The sequence below is a fragment of the Phascolarctos cinereus genome, unplaced genomic scaffold (assembly GCF_003287225.1).
Source record: "Phascolarctos cinereus isolate Bilbo 61053 unplaced genomic scaffold, phaCin_HiC Scaffold_4;HRSCAF=312, whole genome shotgun sequence".
Classification (NCBI taxonomy): Eukaryota; Metazoa; Chordata; class Mammalia; order Diprotodontia; family Phascolarctidae; genus Phascolarctos; species Phascolarctos cinereus.
Genome location: NW_027555847.1, coordinates 404,317,005 through 404,342,396, shown reverse-complemented (window position 1 = coordinate 404,342,396; position 25,392 = coordinate 404,317,005). Strand labels below are relative to the sequence as shown.

Sequence of the window (25,392 nt, the reverse complement as noted above, 5' to 3'; positions counted from 1 at the left end):
ATGGGGGAAAAATTTCATCTGATGATCAGCAGATGTCAACAGGAGGTAGCATAAGCTTAGCAGAGATGCTCAGGAAGAGAGTAGACAAGCAGAGGAGAACAGCATGATGACATCACAGGAGAACAGGGTGACTGTGGGGTTGGGTCACAATGTGGCAAAGAAACAGACATAGCTGGGGCAACTTATTCCTCTTCAGCTGAGGAGAGTGATCTTTGGGCTCAAAATGACTAATAGAGACTTGAAATCCAAGATAAGTAGGAAGATGTTAAGAGATCAACTACTTTCCCTCAATGGGTTTTAAGTCACTAGGTCCTGGTGAATCATATTTCAAGACACTTAAAACAAACAAAAAGCTGATGTGGTTGATGAAGCACTATCAGTGATATTTGAAGGACTGTGAATAGGAAAAGTACTGCAGAACTTAAGACGGGCAAATGTCGAGTGTGTGTGTGTGTGTGTGTGTGTGTGTGTGTGTGTGTGTGTGTGTATGTGAGAGAGAGAGAGAGAGAGACAGAGAGAGACAGAGAGAGACAGAGAGAGAATATACAAACTTTAGGCCGATGAGTTTGTCTCTAATTTCTGGCAAAATTCTGTAAGATTATTAAAGAAATGATTAGTAAGTATTCAGAAAAGGAGGCAGTGGTCTTGCAGAGTCAATATGGCTTTATCAAGATAAGGGAAGCCAGACTAACATGATTTCCTTTGTTGACAGTGTTACTAACAGATAGGTCAGGAGAATGTTGTAGATAGAGTTTACCAAGATTATCACAGCAGTAAGCAGAGTCTCTCATGCTATCCTTGCACAGAAGATAGAGAGACACACGCTAATCACTGGTACAGATAAGGTATTTGGTTGAATGGCTAGACCCAAAGAGGAGGGATTAATGGTAGGACCAAGGGCTAATATCTGCCCTGCTGCTCCCATAAGTCAAAAGTCCAGAATCAAAGGCCTTCTGAACACTATCCTCCCCAAATATTACCCCATCCCCTCCTCCTGTCTGAGAGAGAGAAATTACTATCGCTGTAGTCATGGAACAGATCTGTAATTCCTTTAACCAGTCTAGAGGACTCCACTGACCCTTCCTCTGACCATCACGCAGGACCAGCTACTGGACACCTGACCTGCTGCTGGACATGTTCCCTATTAGCTTTGCTACTATGAAAGGTATGGCAAAATATTGCCCTATGACTCCACTCATGATCTCTCATTTGTGATTCTAATTTGTGGGTTTCTTGGGCTAACTCTCTGACCACCACTCCCTGCTCTCTCACACCCTTCCATGTCCACTCCATCCTTTCAGGGTCCCTATTATACTCTTCTCCACGATTTCATTGTGCACTTTGTAGTCCTTGTTCTATTGTTAATACATTGTCCTTCATGTTAGACCAATGTTCTGCCCACAAAAATTACTTTGCAATCTTTTTCTTATCCGTGTATTTTGTTTTACCTCTCCTTCCCCCACATACAATATAAGCTCCTTAAAGAAAGGAATTATTTCATTTTCTTTGCGTTATCAGTGCCTGACACAAATGCTTAATAAATTCTGGTTGAATTGAATTGAATTAAACAAGTCTGTGTCAGTTTGAAAGGTTTCTAATGACATTTCTAGGGATTTGTGCTTAGTTTTGTTAATATATATTTTTTTTATCAATGATTTGGATGAAGGAATAGATGGCTTGTTTATCAGACTTGTGGATGATCCAAAGGGGATGGGGAAGGCTTATGTGAGGTATAATAGAACCCAAAATATCTCAGTAGGATAAAGTCTTGGTCTAAATTAGATAATGAGAAATTTAATAAATGTAAAGTCTTATACCTAGGTTCAAAAAATCAACTTTATAATTCCTAGACTTGGGAGGCTTGGCTGGTGGGTAGTTCATCTGAAGAAATATCTAGTGGTTTTAAAGGTCCGAGAGCCCAAAAGGAGCAACAGCATGCTATTATGTTAACTGTGTTTTAAATCCTGAAATCCAGAACACAGGAGATGATAGTAGCATAGTCTAGAGGAATATGTTCTTGTCTGGAGACTACATTATAGGAAGCTGGAATATATCCAGAGGATGGTGACTAGTACCATTAAGGGCTTCAAGATCTACCAAGCATGGATTAGTGGAAGGGTCTGGGGATGTTTAGCCTGGAGAAAAAAGCCTTAAGGGAATATAATAGCTAGCTTCAAGAACTTGAAGGGATTTTACATTCAAGGGAGATTAAACTTGTTTTCTTTGGCTAAACAAGCTGATAAATGTTTGTTAAAAATGAATTGAATTGGCCCCAGGGGGCAAATCTTGGAGCATTGTGTAGAAATGACAGAGACACTGACGTTAAGAAAAACATCATACTAATTAGGGTTATACATAACAAAATGGGCTTTCTCCAGAGGGAAGGAGGTTCCTCTCACTTGGGGATTTCATATAAAAGCCAAATGACCAATTTATCAAGTATATTGTAAAAGGTATTTTTTTCAGGTGCAGATTGGATTAGATGACCTCTGAGATATCTTCCAATTTTGAGATGGAATGATTCTGGATTCTTAGGATGGGCCCCCTGACAAACTGTATTTGTTGTCTTAAAGACCCAGCTTAAGTTGAAGAGACTTATCATAAGATAAGGGTGATAAATATATTCCTACTACAGCAACTCTCCAAAGCACAGGCTTTCATTACCTCCTGCCTAGATAATTGCAATAAGTCCCTAATTAGTCTCTCAGCCCTAAGCCTACATTCTCCCCAATCCATCTTTCACACAACTGGCAAAGTGATATTCCTAAATTGCAAATCTGACTGTGCAACTCCACTGCTTAAGAAACTCTTTTGGCTCCCAACAGGATAGCGGTTAGAAAGCTGTCTTTAAAGCCAGGAAATTTATTGTTTCTGAGACCCAGAGCAAGTCTCCTAGGCATCTCCCTTAAGACTAGAAGTTGTAGAGAAGGTGCCAACTTGCAATGGTAGAAAAGGTTTCCTCATCTGGGAATTCTTTATATTAATTAAACCATAAGTCCAGTTCCTATCCTCATCTAAATACAAACTTCTCTGTTTGTCACATAAAGCCTTTCACAATGTTCTTTTTTTAAAAATTAATTTATTTTTAGTTTTCAACATCCACTTCCATAAGATTTTGAGTTCCAAATTTTCTCCCCCTCCCTGTCCTCCTCCTACCCTAAGACAGTGGGCAATCTGATATAGGCTCAACATATACATTCATATTAAACATATTTTCACATTAGTCATGTTGTAAAGAAGAATTAGAGCCAATGGGAGGAACTATGAGAAAGAAGAAACAAAAGAGAGAGAGAGAGAGAGAGGAGAGAGAGAGAGAGAGAGAGAGAGAGAGAGAGAGAGAGAGAGAGAAAGAGCAAATAGTATGCTTTACTCTGTATTCAGATTGCACAGTTCTTTTTCTGGATGTGGATAGCATTTTCCATCATGAGTCTTTTGGAGTTGTCTTAGATCCTTGCATTGCTGAGAAGAGCTAAATCTATCAAAGTTAGTCATTGAACACTGTTGCTGTTGCTGTATACAATGTTCTTTTGGTTCTGCTCACTTCACTCAACACCAGTCCATGTAAGTCTTTCCAGGTTTTCCTGATGTCTGCCTGCTCATCATTTCTTATGGAACAATAGTTATTCCACTACATTCACATAGCACAACTTGTTAAGCCATTCCCCAATTGATGGGTATCCTCTCAATTTCCAATTCTTGGCCACCACAAAAAGAGCTGCTATAAATATTTTTGTACATGTGGGTCCTTTTCTCATTTTTATGATCTCTTTGGGATATAGACCTAGAAGTGGTATTTCTGGGTCAAAGAGTATGCACAGTTTTATAGCCCTTTGGGCATAGTTCCAAATTGCTCTCCAGAATAGTTGGATCAGTTCACAATTCCACCAACAATGCATTAGTGTTCCAATTTCCCGACATCTCCAACCTTTATCATTTTCCTGTTTTGTCATGTTATCCAATCTGGTAGGTGTGATGTGGTACCTCAGAGTTGTTTTGATTTGCATTTCTCTAATCAATAATGATTTAGAGCATTTTTTCATGTGACTGTAGATGGCTTTAATCTCTTCATCTGAGATCTGTTCATATCCTTTGACCATTTATCAATTGGGGAATGGCTTGTATTCTTATTAATTTGTCTTAATTCTCTATATATTTTAGAAATGAGGCCTTATCAGAGACACTGGTTGTAAAAATTTTTTCCCAGCTTTCTACTTTCCTCCTAATCTTGGTTGCATCAGCTTTGTTTGTGCAAGAACTTTTCAATTTACTGTAATCAAAATGATCCATTTTGCATTTCATAATGTTCTCTATCTCTTGTTTGGTTAGAAATTCTTCTGTTTTCCATAAATCTGACAGGTAAACTATTCCTTGCTCTCTCAGTTTGCTTATGGTATCTAAATCATGAATCCATTTTGACTTTATCTTGGTATATGGTATAAGATGTTGGTCTATGCCTAGTTTCTGCCACACTATTTTCCAGTTTTCCCAGCAGTTTTTGTTAAATAGTGATTTCTTATCCCAGAAGCTTGGGGCTTTGGGTTTGTCAAATAGTACATTACTATAGTCATTGACTAGTGTGTCTTGTGTACCTAACCTATTCCACTGATCTACCACTCTATTTTTTTTTCTTACTGGGAAGGCTTCTAGCTTATCTCCATTACATATATGCTTGCTGATAGTTTAAGATAGATGTTACTTATCATTTTAAGGAAGATTCCATTTATTCCTGTGTTCTATAGTGTTTTTAAGAGGAGTGGGTGTTGTACTTTGTCAAAAGCTTTTTCTGTATCTGTTGAGATAATCATATGATTTCTGTTGGTTTTTTTGTTGATGTGGTCAGTTATGCTGATAGTTTTCCTAATATTGAACCAACCCTTCATTCCTGGTATAAATCCTACTTGGTCATAGTGTATTATTCTCATGATAAGTTGCTGTAATCTCTTTGTTAATATTTTATTTAAAATTTTTGCATCTATATTCATTAGGGAAATTGGTTTATAATTTTCTTTCTCTTTTGGCTCTTCCTGGTTTAGGTATCAGCATCATATTTGTATCATAAAAAGAATTTGGTGCCCAGAGTCACACAGCTTAGTAAGTGTCTAAGGCCAGATTTGAACTCAGGAAGATGGGTCTTCCTGACTCTAGATAAGGGTCACTCTTTAGAGGTCCTAGGTTTCCTCTTCTGCAGTGGACCAGAGTGTGAGGCTCACTTCAGGGAAATTCTAAACCCTGTAAATAATCAGATCCTTAGCTGACCTCAGGACACAGGTCATGTATAGCCCTACCAGATCAACTCATTTTTCAGCAACATAAAAATTAATAATAATAATAATAATAATAATAAATTTGGTAGAACTCCTTTGCCTATTTTCCCAAATAGCTTATATTATATTTTCCCAAATATGCATTATTTGTTCTTTAAATGTTTGGTAGAATTTGTTTGTAAATCCACCTAGCCCTGGGGATTTTCTTCCCAGGGAGTTCATTGATGGCTTGTTCAATTTCTTGATTATAAGGAATAGTTTTCTGGGAGAGGTGGGAAAAGATACATGATGGGAAACTCAGATGAAGTAAAAACAAAATGTATAAATAAAAAACTATTTTAAAAATGCTTGTTGATTGATTGATTGCCTTAGTCATAGAAGGAGTTTTAATCTCCATCAGAGAAGACAATGCCCACACAGATGAAATTACAGATCCTTAAAGTATTGAAGAGAAGTATAGCATGCCCACAGTGGACACAATTTCCAAACCTTGCCTAGGCTACACAAAGGTTCCACCCCAGCTTTGCCTTTAGTGTGTGTGGGAAGAGGCCTTCCTTCTCTCCAATTCCCCACTGCAAATATTCTCTGCTGTATTTGGGTGGGAGGTGCATTTGAAGCCCTGGTGAACAGTCGTAGCTAGTCTTTATCAATTTGTCTACAAAACATTTTAGATATATCTCATTTTGTCCTCACAACAACCCTGTGAGGCAGATACATATTTTTGCAGATGAAGAAAGTGATCCAGACAGAAGTTAAGTAGCTGGATTTGTACTCAGGAATTCCTGTCTCCAAGTTCCTCTCTCTATCTACGCATCATCTAAGTGTCTAGGCACATTCATTTATGTACAACTGTTTTCTTAGCCAAGCAGTGAGGACTCTTGGGCAGACCTTAGAGCCCTAGACTGGACCTAGGTTGAATGTGATGTCATATGTGAAGGCCAGCAGGAAGGCCAGCTTGGGTGGGCTTTATAGTGTGTGAAAGATGAACTGGCAGTCCAAGTTTCCCAGTATGAGTAAATTCATTTAATAGCTGAAAATCAGGCACTTTACATTGAAACACCTTCAGGCTCTCTGGTTGGTAGAGTGGCTAGGGAGTGACGATTATTAGGGCAATGTAGAAATTCATCAGTTCAGGGTTGTTCTGAAGAACCTGGATGTACTTTCCCAATCTCTGTTGCCTCTTCATTCTGTGCTTATTATACCACCAAGTAAGTAGGTGATATTGGTGTGTGTGTAAGCATATGAAGGTTAGATTACTTGTCTATTCCTTAGGGGGATCAATGCCCAGGTGAAAATCATGCTAATGTCCTCAAGAGAGAAAGAGAGGGAGAGACAGAGACAGAGATAAAGAGACACAGAGAGACAAGCACAGACACAGACTGGTAGAAACAGACAGAGAGTGAACTGGCTTTCTTTCACTTTCTTGCAATCCAGAGGAGGATCATAATTAGATCCTTTGATGTTCCATTTACAATTATAGAATGGGTGGGGCACCTAACAGCCTAATTGTCCTGTTACAGCTTATTGCACAGGAGAAAATAAAAGGAAAAAAAATTCCTCTTGGAGTCAATAGACCACAGCATTGCTGATGCCCCAAAATTAGGGAATCTCCAAAGTTACACATGCTGCTATTGTCACACCCAGGTGAGCTGATGGCTCCAGGAAGATATGTTACCACTGTGTCTACATAAATAACATGAAGCAGAAACTTGAGATAATTATCCAGATGATTCAAACCCAAACTATTTTTGCCTCAATTATTTAGAGGTTTGAGGCTACTCTTTTTCCTTGTAAAGTCAAATCAACAAGCATTTAAGTGCCTACTTATGAGCTAGAAAAGCTAAGAGGCAAGAGGGAGAGAAAGGGAAGAGATTTCCAGGTATGAAGGAAACAGCCAGTGAAGATACTAAGAGTTAGTGGTGGTGGGTTTTGTGCACTGAACATCAAAGAAACCAGTGTCACTGGATGACAGAGGGATGAAGGCAGTGTCCATCTGTATTGGTAGATAAGAGTTTTCTTATATGGAGTTCCCTACACTGACAAAATAAAAGGTTCATTCCAAAAGGACTATGTCTATACAATGCTAACACTAGCTGTTGAGAAGCAAAGGGGGAAAAACAGATAAAATTACCAGTAATAACTCATAATAACTAGTTTTCTGAGTTTTCCCCAATGAATTGTTGATTTGACAGTATGTGGGTTCAGCCTCTGTAACTCCACGTGTATCTCTACAGCTTAGCCTAGTGCTTGGCCCATTGTGAACATTAAGTGGTTTTCCATTCATTTTTTCATTCAGCATGGTCTAGAAGTCACCTTTCTCAATTGGCTTAGAGATTGAGTTAAGCAGCTTTCACTTTAGCATTCTAAGCAGAGCTGTGGATAATAGGCTCTCCATGTCTATATAACACAGAATGATTGTCCTAACATGTTTCTCTTCATAGAACCCTCGATTAGAGTGATGCAATGATGGGAATTTTTTTTTTATTACTTAATATCTCATGTCTCAGATACATTTTGGAACAGCAAAGACAGATTAAAACTTGTCACTAGATATTTTCTGGAGGCAAAAAACCCCCACATTCTTTTTACTATTTGAAATTAAAGTAAATAGGACTTCATCCTGTCTCCAATACACAGAGAACCACACACCAGTCCGCACCAACAATATCCTGAATTTTAAGCTGCAATGTTCTTCCTTGGTCAATATTCCAGAACTTTAAAGGGTCCATGATTTAATCAATGAGTAGCACTCCCTCTATCAATGAAAATTATTAATAACAATTAACATTTTGTAGTGCTTTAGGATTGGCAAAGCACTTTATATACATTGTCTCATTTACTGCTAAAAAGCTTTATGATATCAGTAATATTAATATTATCCCCATTTTGCAAGTGAGGAAACTGAGGCAGACAGTGCTTAAGTGACTTGCCCAGAGTTACACAGATATTAAGTGTCTGAACTTGGGTCTTCTTGACTCCAAGTGCAGTAAGCCACCATTTCCCTGTCTGAAACAACCTGTTTATGCCTTAGTGGACAGGTGTTATGGCTTACTATGGCAAAAGAGAAGAAAAGAAAAAAAACTACAAATATAAAACACATTATTTGCTGGGCAATGTTCTAACATTGAGTCTCTCTGAACTTAGCTAGGATGGTTCTTGAACAAGAGGACCATTACAAGGCCTTAAAGTGACTTAGTCACTCCAGCTTGGTTAAATCATCCGTCAAGAATCCAGGATTATGAAAGTGAGGCACTGAAGGACTTTATTAGATAAATTGTGGTTTGTCTTTCATTCTTGAAGAGGACCATGACATCAGGGACATGATGACATGACTTGCAATTGAATTTGTTTTGAGTGAGGGAGGACTGTGCAGAATCAACAGCCTCACTTTCTCCTCCAGAGCCATCTGGGTCCCATGGCCAGATATCGATCAGGATGATTGGAGATGGCTCAGGATGCAGTGGGAGACATTAGCCCTTTAAAGACTTTAGCTAAGGTCTTTTCAAGTTCTCACCTTTATCGAGGCAATGCCCATTCAGCTAATAGTCCTCTTTAAGAAGTGAGTCATGGGATGGCCCCTTTAATGAAAAAAAAATCAAAGTGGTCAGGGAAAGACCCTCAGGGTTGCTAGCCAAAGGAGAAACAGTTACTATTTACATTCACTCAGAGCCAGGAGGGATCACAAAATAAGCATTAAGTGATGTTTAGGCAGGGACCTATTGTTGTCCAATCAATGAGATCCAGAGTGAATTGGGTTTAAGGCATGGTCTTTGAGAAAGAAATCTAGTCAGTAAACCCCAAGATAATTAGGTAGATTTCAGGTAATTACGTAAATAAAATGAAGCTAAGGGGTTCCTGTGACCTCCCCACGAAATAAAGAATGAGGGAAGCAAACCCGATCATGGGAACATAGATGTAAAGCTGAAAGCGTACTTAGAGGTTATCACTTCATCATTTTGCAGATGTTAAAACTGAGACACAGAGGTGAAAGTCAGAATTTGAACTCAGGTCATGTGACTTCAAATTGAACACTTTCCATTGAATACATCAGCCACCAAATTAAAAATTAATAAAAATTTAAAAATTAAATTAAAATTTAAAAACCAGAGTAATTTCTAGAGTAGCATTATTTTAATATATTTTTGAAGCTTATCAGTTCTGTCTGGGAAATCTACAAATATACATTGAGGTTCTTGATCTATAAAGAGGCTGCTGCTGACTCTGTGTCAGTTGGTTATACATTTTGTGTTTTTGGTTTTGGTTTTTTCCCAGAAATGAGGATGCATTTGTGTTGTGTGGGAAAATGGTGGACTTGAATCAAAGGGTTCAATGTCACCAAGTAAGTGACAGGAATCAAAGGCTTCAAATTCAAATCTTGCCCTTGTCACTTACTTGGTGATGTTACACAAGTCCCTTAACCACCTCTGAGCCTCTGTTTCCTAATCTGCTAAATGAAGTATCTAGGTCAGAAAAACTTCTAAGGGACCTGTCAGTTCTACATCTGTGATCCTCTTTTACTTCCTTGGTCTTTGTGCCAAAAGACTGAGTTTGTTGGTAACACATGTGCTTGGATCAGAATTTTTCTCTCTGCAGACTTAACTGCTATGGTGTGGATTAGATTCTTGTTAGATTAGATTAGATCCATTAGATCCCCATTAGATCTTTGTATCATTGGATCCAAGTTTTAGCCAGATGAGCTATCTTTACTGACCACAAAACACAGAGATAGAACATATATCAAGCAAATCAAAGCCTCCCGTCTGCCCCAGGCAGCCAAATGAAACCAAACAAGAGTCATGTGAACAAAACTCCATGTTAACAATCATCCCTCAAGGAAAAGGGCCCAATTTAGAAAAAGCTAGTGATGACAGTTAATATTCCAGATCTGGGTTGTTGTTTTCCACCCCATGTAGCCCTGAGGCTAAATCCTGATGTCCTGCTTTTTTTTTTTTAATTAGAGCTTTGGTATTTTCCTTTCTTTTTTTTACTTAGCCAACATTTCCCCTTTCCCCTTCAAGGAGGCTAGAGCTGCCTAGCTCCATATAAGTGTGTCCTTGGTAGCCATGCCATTGGGCTGCTTTAAGATGAAGGTGTTTTGGGTCTTTCATAACCCTTTGGATGGTGCATAAGCATTGTATTAACTTCTGTTCTATAGCCAATAATGTTCCTGTGTGCTACAGAGAGGTTTCAGCATGTTAGAAACAAGTTGGCCAAGAAAGTAACTGCTCTGATATTCAGGAATTCATTTTTTCACATCTTACTTGTTGTTTCCAAGCATGTGGTGAAAGAGTGAACCCCAAATATACATGGATTGAAACTGATTCTCCATTCCCCAGATGCAGGGTAGGTATTACTGGGACATCCTGATGAAGATGCCTAGTAGACAGTTGGAAATAAAGGACTGGAACTCTTTATTTAGCTCATTTAAAACTTATTGTGGTATATGGCCTCAGACACTTACTAGCTGTGTGACCCTGAGCAAGTCACTTAATTCTGTTTGCCTCAGTTTTCTCATCTGTAAAATGAGCTGAGGAAGGAAATGGCAAACAATTCCAGTATTTTTGCCAAGAAAACCCTAAATGGTGTCATGAAGAATCAGACATGACTGAAAATGACTGAACAATAGAATGTGCCAAATACTTTACAAATATGATCTCATTTGATTCCCACAAGACTGGGAGGTGCTATTATTCCCATTTTGCAGTTGAGGAAACTGAGGAAGACAGAGGTGAAATGACTTGCCCAAGGTCACATAGCTAACAAGTGACTAAGGCAGGAGTTGAATGTGTCTTCCTGACTCCAGGCTCTGTGCTTTATCCACTGTACCACCTACCTGCCACACCTCTGGGGTCAACTGTTCCTATTGTACCAACTTCTCCTGTTTCCTGACCTAATAAACACACCTTTATAAAGCTACTTAAGGCTGACTGACTAAATGATTCTCAACTGACAGACTTGGAGGGAAGCACACAAGTGGGGGCTTGAGCTAATGGCATTAATGGAAGTCAGGTCAACCTTTCAGGTTGATATAGCCAAGCTAGTGAGGATAAGGATGCCTTTTAGCTTATAATGAATTATCCACATATAGTTTTTATATGCTTTTCTTTCTTGTTATAGGACACAGGACATAGGAAAGGAACCTCCCCGCTTCTCCCTTCCCACAAAAAAAAAAGTACCCTCTGCTATACTCTGGCCTATAAGTCCATGGAAGAAAGTAAAAAAAAAAAACCTTGTCCAACTTCCTTTTGAAGACCACAGACTCTTCTGACAAGAGTCCATCCCTCTCACTCTTAATTAATATTAACCACCTTAGAGAAAGCTCCAATCCCTGGGAACCAATCAAAAAGACTCCTTGTGTCTTCTCATCAAGGTCCTAGGGTATATACTTACCTTCCACAAAAAGGGGCTACTCAAATGCTTCCAAACAAAGGGCCATGCCCTGTAATTGCCTTAAGATGATTTGGGAATTCTTTGATCAATCTCTCTCATAGGACCCTCTCTTCAAGGAAAGGAAGGTTTTTGTGTGTGGGTATCTTGAGTTCCACTGGGGTCATCTTTAGACGTCAATGCTAACAAGATATCCTGATAGAGATGTCTAGCAGAGAGTAAGTGTGAGGATTTTCCACAGATCTCAAAGGACAAAGATAGGAAGAATATATAAATTTGAAACTCTTCTATATACAGGTGATCACTGAAAACACAGAGGTGGCTAAGATCCAGGGGAAGAGGGTAGTAACTGTCTCAATAGGAAATATTAATTTGGCATGACTTGATGGGATGAGGAGGCTGTCAAGGAGAGTAAATGAGGCTGCCACTATAATGGACACCACCTTGATGGCAGCTGAGGAGAACAGGAGAAGGCATACCTGTTCATGACAGCTTCAGAGAACACTGACAGTAATAAGGGACCAGGATAAACTTCTGGAAACAAAGACAAGTAAACAAAATGCTACACAGGTGGAGGGGCTAAGGAGGGGAGTACCAATGTGGAAGAGCAAATACTAACTGCTAAAGCTCTTCTCAGGGTAGTTATTATAAGTTATTGATACTCTGCAGGTTTCAAGAGAGCAGTTACACATCAGTAGATATCATTAAGTCTATGGGCTCATGTATGAGTCCTTTGTGTTTCCATTAAGTGGGAAATGAAATGTTGCATTAAGTTATAACCGGAAGTATCAAACACCTTTAGGGAATGTTACATCCTGAAGATCCAAGATCACCTGGATGGGGTTGATGAGACAGAAAAGTGAAAAAAAAAATAAGTCCCCCAAAGTGTATCTGAGTCAGCTCATTTTGTCACAATGGTGACACCTATGTCTTGTCATCTGGTACTTCTTCATTCTCCATAATTTCTCAAGGACTAGTGACAATTGCTCTGAGGTTATATATACAAGTTATTTTAGAGTAACACCAAATGCCTTCACCCTCAAACCAAGGGTACAAGACTGTTCTGAGGCCACTTGGAATCTTTTTTGGAGCCCTGTAGTACAGAGTTTAAGGGAAAAGTAGCTTGTGGTGGGTTGCAGTCAGAACTGGTAGTTTATAGGGAATCTCTAGCCCTTCTGATTGCGTCTTCTGAAGGACAATAGGAGTGCTCATGTTAATGTGGAGAGCACTGTTTACCTTCTTGGAAAAAATGAGAATTTTATTATTGTCTCCCATTTGTTCTGTACTATACCTGGGGAACAGTTCCCCAGCAGAATTTTTGAAATGGCTTCAGGGTGGTTTTTCTCCTTTCCATATCTAGGTTGGTTCCATTCTTAGCTAATGCTTATTAATACATATAGTGCATGCATGTATGTTTTGGGGGATCCTGAGGGAAGAAGAACACTTGAAAAGATGGAAGAAAGCAATCCCCTTAAGATACTAGAAATACTGATCTAACCATTCTGAAGAGCAATTTGAAATTATATATACATGTAAATATAAATATATATATATACTATAACTATACTATATAATATACATTATTATATATTATATGCCTATATATACTATACTATATATAACTATTCTGTAACTAATATACATATATAAAACTATCGTGTGTGTGTGTGTGTGTGTGTGTGTATGCGTGTGTGTGTGTATAACTATGCCTACCCTTTGACCCAGCAATATACTATTAGGTTTGTATTCCAAAGAGAGAAAAAACAAAAAGGAAAAGGACCCATATGTACAAAAATATTTACAGCAGCTCTTTTTGTGGTGGCAAAAATTTGGAAATTGAGGAGATGTCCATCAATTGGGGAATGGCTGAAAAAGTTGATTGTGATGGAATACTATTACACTATGAGAAATGATAAACAGTATGCTCTTAGAAAAATCTTGAAAGACTTGAATGAATTGATGCAAAGTGAAATGAGCAGAACCAGGAAAATGTTACACATAATAACAGGAATACTGTATGATGATCAATTGTGAGTGACTTAGCTATTCTCAGCAATATTATGATCCAGAACAATTCCAAGGAACTTTTAATGAAAAATGTTATCCACCTCCAGAGAAAAAACTAATGGAATCTAAATGTAGTTTGAATCATACTTTCTTTATTATTTTTCTTGGTCTGTTTTCTTTTGCGGCATGGCTAATGTGGAAATGTTTTGCCTGACTGCACATGTATAATCCATATCAAATTGCTTGCCTTCTCAAGGAGTGAGGAGGGTAAGGGAGGAGGGAGAGAATTTGAAACTCAAAATTAAAAAAAAATAATGTTAAAAATTTTTGTTTACACGTAACTGAGAAAAATAAAATAAAAATTAAATGTAAAGAAAGAGAATACACTAGAAATATCTTGATTTCTTGAAATCCAAGTTCCTTTGGGGCATCAGAGTAACAAGCACTAAGGTTGTTTTTTTTTTTAATGTCAAAGACCTGGATAACTTTAGCTGGGTTTAATCCCTTGCTATGAAGCTATTTAGTCAGAGATGATCTGAGGAAAAGTTATATAGGGGAAAGGAGAGAAAGAGAAGAACAGTCTCTATATTCTCTGTCCACCTTTTGGACTGGAGCTCGATAGAAGTTACTGGGAAAGATAAGTGTGTGTAAGGGGTTAATCAAGGGAACTCTAGGATCTACTCTATGAATTTATGTGGTGGTGAGCCTTTGGGATTTTGAGGTCATTTCTTGTATGGAGGATGTGGATACGTCCATTGATTGGCACCTTATTGAGATGCCATTGGAGTGAGATTTATTGATGAGTAGTCCCACCCAAAAAAGGCTTCTATCCCACAAAAATCTAAGCCTACCAATTCACCCCCACTCAGTGGAACTTAATCAGAAGATGTCTATAGTTGTGTCAATGACCTGGAAGTTATCACGTCTCTACTCTCCATAGAAAGATTCTCTCAAAGTCCTATAAAAAAGATTCATTGTTTTGTAAATTCATCAACTTTGCTATCTTGATCATGGCTACTCCATCAACATAATAAAAAAGGACGGTATTTGCAGGCATGAGCCTCTAGGGGAAGCGTCAACTCAGTCAGTCAACAAATGTTTATTAAGCACTGTGTACCAGGCATTATACTAAACTCTGGCTATACAAAGAAAGGCAAGAACAGGATCCTGTCTTCAAGAAACTCATTCTAATGGGGGAGACAACATATAAATAAGCACAAGTAAGCTAGATACAGAGTAGATGTAAGGCAATCTCAGAGGGAAGGCATTAGCAACCATGATGGCTGGAGAAGGTGGGATCTGAGCTAAGCCTTAAAGGAAAACCAAGGAAGATAAGAGATAGTGAGGGAGATGAGTCTTCTAGCGTTCCAGCTCAAAAGCACGGAGTTTGGCGATTGGGTGCTGTGTGCAAGGAACGTCAAGCACATCACATCAGTGAAGCTGAGAATCCTGCCTGGATGATAAGGTTTTCCTTATAATTCTTTGCTATTAGAAAAGTCTCAGGGAACTTTCCAAGACCTGTCTGCCCTCCTCAGGAACAAGATGATTATTCTCTCTAGTATTTTATTTCCCTGGGGAATTAGTGGGCTTGCAGAAAGCCATATGGAGGTGAGCCAGGGGCAGCCTTGTGCTTCCTATAGGGGAAGCCCATTATAGATTCAAGACAAAGTTTGAAAAGAGAAGAGAACTGAAGTGAAGGGACAGATAGAATGGTCACCACTGTCATGTCTGCCCAGAAATGCTTCCAAGTGAGCTGCGTGTGGGCAGGAAAGAGACTGACCTGCACCCAGTGTACCATGATATGTGAAGAAGTTCTCTGGCCAGAGCACATGATGTCTCTTGGATGTGTTTGTTCTGACTCCAACACACTAATAAACTGGGGCTCTGACAAGGATCATTTCCCAGGAATTTGCATATTAGAACTGAGAAACAAAATGCCATTGGTATTACATGTGCCCACCTGCTCTGGGTCTAATTCCAATCAAATCCCTCCCCCATCTCTTTCATCAGGAAGGGCTGATTTGAAATAAAAATAAAAAGTGTCTTTGAGGAATGGACTGAGAGACCAGGGGTGAGAGAAGAAATACCTGAAGGCTGTGACCCCACGTAGGCAAGAAACACTGATTTACTATTGCAGCCTAAGAGGAAGGAGATACTCCCTGGAAAAGAGAGAGGCACTCTGCTGTCAAGAATTTGCCTTGGAGAATGAGACAGGCCATCCAGCTTTCTCTAAGGGTGATGGGAGCTCAGTTTGGTGGAGACAACTGGGTCAGAAAACAATGTAACCTGCAAACAAAGGACACTTATGGTTGCCCCAGACAGAAATCTCTTTTTTCCTTTAATCTTTACTACTCTCTGCACCCCACCTGTCAGAGGCATGGATGCTGATGGCCTTCAGTTATGAAGGGCAAGATGTCATAGAGATATTTCACTGTCCTTTCTTGCCTAAGGAAAAGATTTATTAACACAGGCTAGAGGTTGATATGAATTTTAAGAAAGAAAATTAAAAAAAATTATAAAGAAAACCGGTCACACACACACACACACACACACACACACACACACACACACACACACGCAAAGTTTTCCCTCAATCTGCCACCAGGTAGCTGCTTGATTTATTAGTCATCTCGCCAGTCCTGGTACATAAAACCTCAACCCTCACTGTTCTTCAACTAAATAGCTGTTCAGTCGGTGAACTGGAGAAGGCTCTGCCAACAGTTGGCTATGGCTGCTGAAGGGTGGAATGGAGAGACTTTACCAGGATATGACTGGTGCATAAGTTAACTCCATCTCTGAGTGATAATTTTGAAATTTCAAAGATTGATATTTATGACATGGCACAGAGTGACTTTTTTTTTCTGCTCCTTCAAAGCTAGTCCACACACACTTATTTAGGAGCCAGCGTGTGCTAAACATTGAAAGTAACACAGACCCCCCCCAAAAAAAAACCAAGATATGGTTATACTACTGTCTTATAGCCAGGAAGAGATGCAATAAATATACATAAAACAACAGGTTTAGGATAGTCGAAAGACTGTTGTGTCAGGTCAAGAAACTTGTGTTTTGTTCACTTTTTGGACACAGTCACTTTACTGTTTTGGGTCTCAGATTCCATATTTGTAAAATAAAGGGGTTGGATAAGATGACCCCCTCACTAAATTCTCTGCCAGTTCTAGGAGTCTGTGATTCTAGGAATTAGGTGCTCAATTGTGGGCTAGCAGCTTGAAATATGGTAAGATTTTGGAGAAGGGAAGAGAGTATAGCACATACTCTCTTGAAGTGATCGGATCAGATGATGTCTTAAGGTCCCTTTGAGGATTTTCTATCCTTGGGGATGGACCACTAACACTCACTTAGCTATGTTAGCACAGCATAATTAGCATTATATTAACTGCCAGAGGCTTTAATACAGTTTGCAAGGTCTATGGACTTTCACTTTAAGGTTTTAGAAAAAAAGTTGGAAGTCTGTGACCTTAAGGAATTCAAGCTTTAGAGCCTAATCTAGGACGAAGTATAAGATCAAACAAGTCTGCTTTCTCTCAGCAAGTATCTAATGGTGTGTGGAAAATTGCCACTAGGCCACGTTTCTGAGGTTAACAGGCCACAATTCCTCCTCTCCCCTTTAATATCACTAGCCCCTTACCACCCACCTAGGGAAGCACAGAATCTTCAGGAAGTTAAGGATCTGCCCCTCCCCCCCAATACTGAACAATGATAGGATTCTCAGGGAAGGATTGCTGGATATTTGATGTCGCACTCATGTACAGGAATACGAAGATGGATTGATAGGGTCCCAATCCAGAGAAGTTGCTATTTCTTGCAAACAACTTAACAACTGTTGGTGTAGGGTTGGGGAATTGAAACGATTCTCTTTTAATCCTACTTCTAGCATACTTGTGAATGATGTGTAACAAGCATGGGGAGGGAATTTCTTTCCTCCATTTAACCTTTTATCAGACTGTCCATGTGTCCATTCAAGAATGATTGACTGATCTTTGAAGTAATCAGATTCTCAATGCAGGGCTGTGGTAGATGGTATGGGATGCAAGGGGGTAGCATTGTGGCATCTTGTGCCTGCAGAACCCATGTAAAATTCCCCTTGTGTTTTTTTCCTCATTGGTGGCAAAGCAGACAGAGTGCTGGATTTGGAATCAGGGAGACTTAAGTTCAAATCCCACTTCAGACCCTGTTTGGGACTATGTTTGAGATACTAGCAATGTGACCTTAGGCAAGTCGCTTGACCTCTCTGTGCCTCAGTTTCCTTATCTGTAAAATGAGGGAGTTAGATTTAGTGACCTCCAAAGTCCCTTCCAGCTCTAAATCTATGATCCTATATTCCTTACCCCAATCCATTGATACAGATGTTCTTTAGTAGGGTTAGGAGTTGGGGAGAAGGGAAGTTAAGTGCAGAAAAGGGGAATAGAGCTAGAGACAAAACAGGGCTTGACTAGGGTTGTGCTGGTAATTGTTTAAGAACTGACAGCAGGGAAAAAAATGTACCTGCAACACTATTCAGTTTAATCTGTATTATTAACATTTTCTCCATCACTTTCTTAAATATAGATAATCAACAAATAATAAACCAAGCACTGATTTATAGTATTTGTCCACCTCAGAGATGTAAACTACAGACTGAATATTTATCAGTAGGCTCTTGAGGCAGCAAATCCGGGCCCAAAGAAGAAGGGAAACTGAATTAGGTGATACAGATGTTAACATCTCCAGCCTGGCTAGTGTGCCAAGCTTCATCTGGACTTAATATTGTTTTTCTTTGCTGTCCAATGGAAAAGGGGCTTAATCTAGCCCTGGAAACACCGGTTTCTACTGTTAAACAGCAAATGCTGAATTAAGTTGCTTAAGGGTAAAGACAGTTTCATTTTTGTCTTTGCATCCACAGCTTTGTGCCTGGCACATGATAACTTGTTGCTTGATTGCTCAAGGGATTGAAGGTTTCCAACCTCTTCAAGACCTGCTATGTCCTTTCTTAAAGTTGAACCATCTGATTGGCCCTTTAATAGCATCCAGAATTTTCTAAATGGCTTTTGATAAACTCTGATGCATCTCTGTCTCATCAAGCAGTGATTGGGGCAGAAGGTACTATGGGCCTTTTCAGGAAGACAATTTACTCCAAGGATTCATTTCTCTTCCCTCTACATCAAGAATAAGATCAAAGTTGAGTTAGAGCCAATGGAAGTCCTAACTGTCCTAGCCATTTAGCAAATTATGAACTCAAAGCAGACAAAAGACAACACAACATAGCAGGTTTGGCTATAAGTTGGGAACTTACAAGTTTTTTATTTTAAAATTGCTTCACTATAACTTGTCGACTTATCATGAATAAATAGATCGTTTTCACCCATGAAAATGCTCTGAGTGACCCAGCATCACCAGGACATGTGCTTTGAGTGTGGATTTTTTATGGTTGTTGTTATCAGTTTTGTTCAATTTGTTTTGCTTTTGCCACTGGTGTTGAATTTGCATAGATTCATTCTTATTCTTTTGTCTTGAACTCACTGAGAGATAATAACCAGGTATAGGCACAGAGAGAGGGAGGCATGGCTAAAATACAGTCAGAGTGTTTTCAGTAGACTGAAAATTTAGAGACAACTTAATACAGTGGATAGAGAACCGGCGTCAGCAGAAAAATTTGAGTTTGAATCCTGCTTCTGAAATAAGTCAATTAAACTTTAGCTGACCCAGGCAACCATTTAAGACAATGAGTTGTGGAATAGTTACTGAACTGCATTGGTACAGGTCTTTCTTATCTTCTCACCATGAAGTTCTGTACACCAACAAAATCACAACTTAATATGAGTAAACAGCATAATACGGGAAGGCAATAAGACTGACATTACATCCGTTAGCAATAAGAGATGAGTACTAGGAAGGTGATAATAATTGATATTACACACAACTTTAAGGTTAGCAAAGTGATTTACAAATAATATTTCACCTTTCTCTTAACAACTCTGTGAAGTTAGGACTAAATGTATTAACCTCCAATTTACAGATGCCTGGGGCTCAGAGGGGTTATTAAGTGATTGCTCATGGTCACACAGCTAGTAAGAATCAGGGGCTAAATTTGAACTGTGAAGCGTTCCTCTCTGCTTTTCAGGTGAGCGTCCCAGTACTCTGGTTAAATTATATGTAAATTATCATGTTCCGGACCGGGGAGCATATCTTAGGAAGGATATTGGCAAGCTGAAATATATGCAGACAAAGGTGATCAGGGTATTAAGAAGCCTGGAGACCAAGGCATACAAGATTCATGTGAAGGATTCAGACATGTTCAGCCTGGAAAAAAGAAGACTTGGGGTGGGTGTAGGAGGCATGACAGCTATCCTGGAAGATCTGAAAGGCTGTCAGATGCAGAGGGATAAGGCAAACTCTAAGTTGGCCCCAGAGGGCAGATAACTCAGAAGCAATGAGTGAAAACTTAAGAAAGGTAGATTTCAGATGGATAGAAGAAAATGCTTCTTAAGAAGCAATTAGGGGGCAGCTAGGTGGCACAGTGGATAGAGCACTGGCCCTGGATTCAGGAGGACCTGAGTTCAAATCCAGCCTCAGACACATAACAATTACTAGCTGTGTGACCCTGGACAAGTCACTTAATCCCATTGCCTAGCAAAAGCAACAACAAAAAAAGAAGCAATTAGAGGAGGTAGAGCCAAAATGGCAGATTAGAGGCAGCAACCCAGGTGAGCTCTCCCAACGTTTCCATCCAAACAACTTTAAAACAATGTCTCAAATCAAATTTTGGAGTGGCAGAGAAAACAAAAGATCAGGGTGAGACTTTTTTTTCCAGTCTAAGACAACTTAGGAGATCCACAGGAGAGGTCTGTGACACCAAGGTTGTGTTGTGATTGTGGCCTGAGTGCACACACCCAGTGGCAACACCAGTTGTGGGCCTGGGAGTCGTCTGTGACAGTGGCAGTAGCAGCAGCTTCAGAACTTTCAAGATAAAGATGGTAAGGGGGTCAGACAACTGGCCAGAAAGAGATTGCAGGGGACCCCTTTTTGGGACTGGGTACAGCTGGCACTGATTGGCAACTCTTGCCCGTGAGTACTTCTGGGTCAAAGTTCAGGGGTAGAGAGGAGTGCTTGTGATCAGTCACAAGGGAGCAAAGGACCTGGTCACAGTTCCAGGGTGGAGAGAAGTACCAGTGCTCAAAGTGGTGGGGAAACAAGGAACATATTAACAATTCTAGAGCCAAGAAGACCACAAGCACTTGTGGCTGAAGGGGAGCAGGGACTCTGAAAACAATAGCACAAAAAAACCTGAAGACTGAGACAAGTTCAAAGTCAGGAAAAATGACCAAATAACAATGATGACAAGAACTTGAATATAAAAAGCTACTGCCATGGCAGGGAAGATCAAGACTTAAATTCAAAAGAAGATAGTAATGTGAACGCAGTAACAAGAATAGCCTCAAAGAAAAATGTTAATTTGACCCAAGCCTAACAAGAATAACAAGAATTTCTGAAAGAGTTTTAGAAAGAGATGAGTGGTAGAGGGAAAAAATAAGAATGATGCAAGAAAATTACGAAAAGAGAATTAACAGATTGTAACAGAGGCACAAAAATACTGAAGAAAGTAAATCTTTAAAAAATAGAATTAGCCTAATGGTAAAAGGGGCACAAAAATTCACTGAGGAAAAGAACTCCCTAAAAAAGCAGACTTGGTCAAATGGAAAAAGAGGTACAAAAGCTCATGAAGAAAATGATTCCTTAAAATTAGAATTGGGCAAGTGGAAATGAATGGTTTCATGAGACATCAAGAAAAAATAAAATGAAATCAAAAGAAGGAAAAAAATTAGAAGAAAATATGAAATATCTCATCAGAAAAACAACTGACCTGAAAAATAGATAAAGGAAGGATAATTTACAAATTATTGGACTACCTGAAAACCATGATCAAAGAAAAAGCCTAGGCATTATCTTTCAAGAAACTATCAAGGAAAACTGTCTTGATATCTTAGATTCAGAGAAAATAGAAATGGAAAGAATTCACTTATCACCTCTCTCAAAATGATTCCAGAGCTCCCATGTCAAGGAGAAAATATTGCAAGTAGTCAGAAAGAAACAACTCTAATATCGTGGAACCAAGATCAGGACCACTTAAGATTTAGAGGCTTTCACAATAAAGGAGAAGAGGGTTTGGAATATGATATTCCAAAAGTTTGTTAAAGGAGCTATAAATTACAACAAATAATAACCTCTCCAGCAAAACTTAATATAATCCTTCAAGAAAAAAAAAGAATATTTAAAGAAATAGAAGATGTTCAAGCATTTCTGATGAAAAGACCAGAGCTGAATAGAGACTCCAGAGAAGCATAAAAATGTAAACATGAAAGAGTAATTGTAAGTGACTCAATAAACTTAAACTGTGTACATTCCTATATGGGAAGATAATACATATAACACCTGAGAATTTTATCATTTTTAGGGCAGTTAGAAAGAGTCTACCTAGACTGAGGGCATGGAAATGAGTTGATTATGTTGGAATGAATGAGCTCCAAAAAAATGAAGGGGTTAGAAAGAGAGATGCACTGGGAGAACAGGGAAGGGAGAGGCAGAATGGGGAAATTTTCTCACATAAAAAAGGCACACAAGAAAGAACTTTTATAATGGAGGGGAAAGTAGGGAGGGTGAGGGTGGCAGATAATTTTAAAATCTCACTCTCATTGGGATTGGTTCAAAAAGAATATATATATATATATATATAATATACATACATATATATATACATCTGTATGCATATGTATATACATATATATATATATATATATATATATATATATATATATATATATATATATATATATAGAGAGAGAGAGAGAGAGAGAGAGAGAGAGAGAGAGAGATACACACATATATACACACACACATATGTGTATCCTTGGTTGGGTATGACAATCTATCTTACTTAATACAGAAATAGGAAGGGAGAAGGTAAGAGAAAGGGGTGGGGATGATAAAAGGGAGGGTAAATTAAGGGAGGCAATGGTCAGTAGCAAAACAGACTTTTGAGGAGGGACAGGATAAAAAGTGAGAGAGAAGAACAAACAAAAGAAAATGGGATTGAAGGAAATATACAGCATAACTGAATGTGAAGGGGATGAGCTCAACCATAAAATGGAAGTGGATAACAGAGTGGGTTAGAAACCAGACTCCAACAATATGTTGTTTACAAGAGACACAGTTGAAACAGAAAGACACACACAGTTAAAGTGAAGTGCTAGAGCAGAATCTAATATGCTTCAAATGAAGTAAAAAGGGCAGGGATGTCAGTTATGATCTCAGACAAAGAAAAAACAAAAGTAGACCTAATTAAGAGAGATAATTAGGGAAACTACATTTTGCTAAAAGATACTCTAGACAATGAAGTAATAGCAAAAAAATTTACAGAAAGTTTCTCTAATAAAGGCCTAATTTCTCACATATATAAAGAAATGAGCCAAATTTATAAAAATAAGAGCCATTCCCCATTTAATAAATTGTCAAAGGACATGAAAAGGCAGTTTTCAGAAGAAATCGAAGGTAGCTATAGTCACATGTAAAAATGCTCTAAATCACTATTGATTAGAAAAATTCAAATTAAAACAACTCTGAGGTACCACTTCACACTTACTGGAAATGACAAATGCTGGAGGTGATGAGGGGAAATAGGTACACTAATGCAATGTTGGTAGAGTTGTGAACTGATCCAACCATTTTGGAGAACATTTTATATGCCTAAAGGGCTATATAACCCTTTGAACAAACAATGCCATTACTAGATCTGTACCCCCCAAAATCAAAGAAAAACAAAAAAAGATCTATATGTTCAAAAATATTTATTTTGTTGTTGTTTGTCAGTTGTTTCTGTCATGCCCAACTTTTTGTGACCCCATTTAAGGTTTACTCGGCAAAGACACTGGAGTGGTTTGCCATTTCCTTCTCCAGCTCATTTTACAGATGAGGAAACTGAGTCACACAGGATTGAGTGACTTGCCTAGGGTTACACAGCTAGTAGGACTCTTCTTTGGGAAGAAGAGTCTTCCTGACTGTAGGCCCAGGACTCTATCTACTGCACCATCTACCTACTTTATGAGGTGGCAAAGAATTGTAAACTGAGGGGATACTCAGCAGTTATGGAATGGTCAAACAAGTTGTGGCATGTGATTGTGATGAACTACTATTGTGCTATAAGAAATGACAGGGAAAGGGCAGGGGGAATGGTTTCAGAAAAAAATATTGCAAGATCTATATGAACTGATGCAAAGTGAAGTGAGAAGAACTGGGAGATCATTGTACACAGTAACAAATGTTATAATGATAATCAACTGTGAAACACTTGGCTCCTCTGATTAATGCAATGATACAAGACAATTCCAAAGAACTCATGATTAAAAAAAATGTTATCCACCTCCAGAAAGAGAAATGATGAGCTCTGAGTACAAATTGAAGTATAATTTTCTCACTTTCTTTATTTTTCTCACCTTTTTTTGCAATATGACTAATTTAGAAATATATTTTGTATAATTTTACATGTGTAATTGATATCATATTGCTTACCTTCTCAGTGTGGGGGAAGGGTGAGAGGGAGAGAATTTTGGAACTCAGAATTTAAAAAGAATGTTAAAAATAAATAATATTTTTATAAAAGATTTAAAAAGAAGAAGAACAGGGACTCAACTGGGGACTGTAAACAAACACACAGATTTTGATAACTGTATTTCAATATAATTTTTTTTAATCCTACCTATTTTACTTTATGCATTGAAAAATATTATTCTCACAAAGGATGCATAGGCTTCATCAGATTGCCAAGGGGTCCAAGACACACAGAAGTTAAGAATCCCTGAATTAGAGTTATCCAAAAATGGAATGGGCCACCTCCTACGCTTTCCCTATCCTGGAAGTCCTCCTGTGGATGGAGGCCCTCTTCTTTGGGATTTTGTAGGAGAGATCCCTGTTCAGATGTGGGCTGCACTTGGTGGACTCTAGATTCCTTCTGTCTCTGAGATTCTGTGGTTTTGTGGTACTGACTGGGCTGGAGGAGCTACAATCATATGTAGCTGTAGTTTTGGGCTTGATAAGTGGTCCATATTAACACCTATCCCGTGGGCCTCAGTTAACATCAAGTTCTACTCAATGGCGCTAACTCTCTACAGATGTCATTGTGTCTTATTGGTCTTGCCACGGTCACCTTCCTGACTTCCTACCCCTTCCGATGCATAATTATTATTTGGGAAAAGATTGTGGAGATGGGGGAATGTAACCTATTAAAACCCTGGGTCTTTCTCCTAATCTTCCTCCACTTCTACACCCCTGAGGAACTATTTCCTTTAAGGCTTTGCTTGGTTATTTCTCAAGTGACTCTTTGGAGAAGACATGTCCCCTGTGCATATTCTTTTACCTGCTGGCGACCTATAAACAGCATGTTCTATGACTACTCGTCTTTTAGTTTCATTGATTGTGGTTTGCTCAGCTTATTTAGCTACCAGGCAGGCCAGGCTCCTCTACTCCCCCTTCCTCTACCTACCTCTTCAGCTGTCAATGAGGCTTGATTTCTCAGACTTTGTTTCTTCGTTAGCTAGCTTTTGCTCTGGCTTCAAAGCCTGGCTCCCTGAACGGGGTTTGTTAGCTTTTAGCTGTGCTTTTCTCCAAGTCTCTGGCATCACTTGTACTTTTGTGATCAGTGTCAGAACCTCACAGTCATTATTTGCGTTTAGTTGCTTTCTACCAA

The 25,392-nt window shown here is 38.8% G+C and overlaps 1 long non-coding RNA gene across 1 annotated transcript in view; it reads left to right on the top strand.

Moving 5' to 3' along the window:
• The first annotated feature begins 766 nt into the window (after nucleotides 1–766).
• LOC144456948 (uncharacterized) overlaps nucleotides 767–25,392 on the top strand; it is a 73,462-nt gene continuing 48,836 nt past the window's right edge. Inside the window, exon 1 of the long non-coding RNA XR_013486184.1 lies at nucleotides 767–1,165. This is a non-coding gene — a long non-coding RNA (uncharacterized LOC144456948). The remainder of the gene's footprint in view (nucleotides 1,166–25,392) is intronic.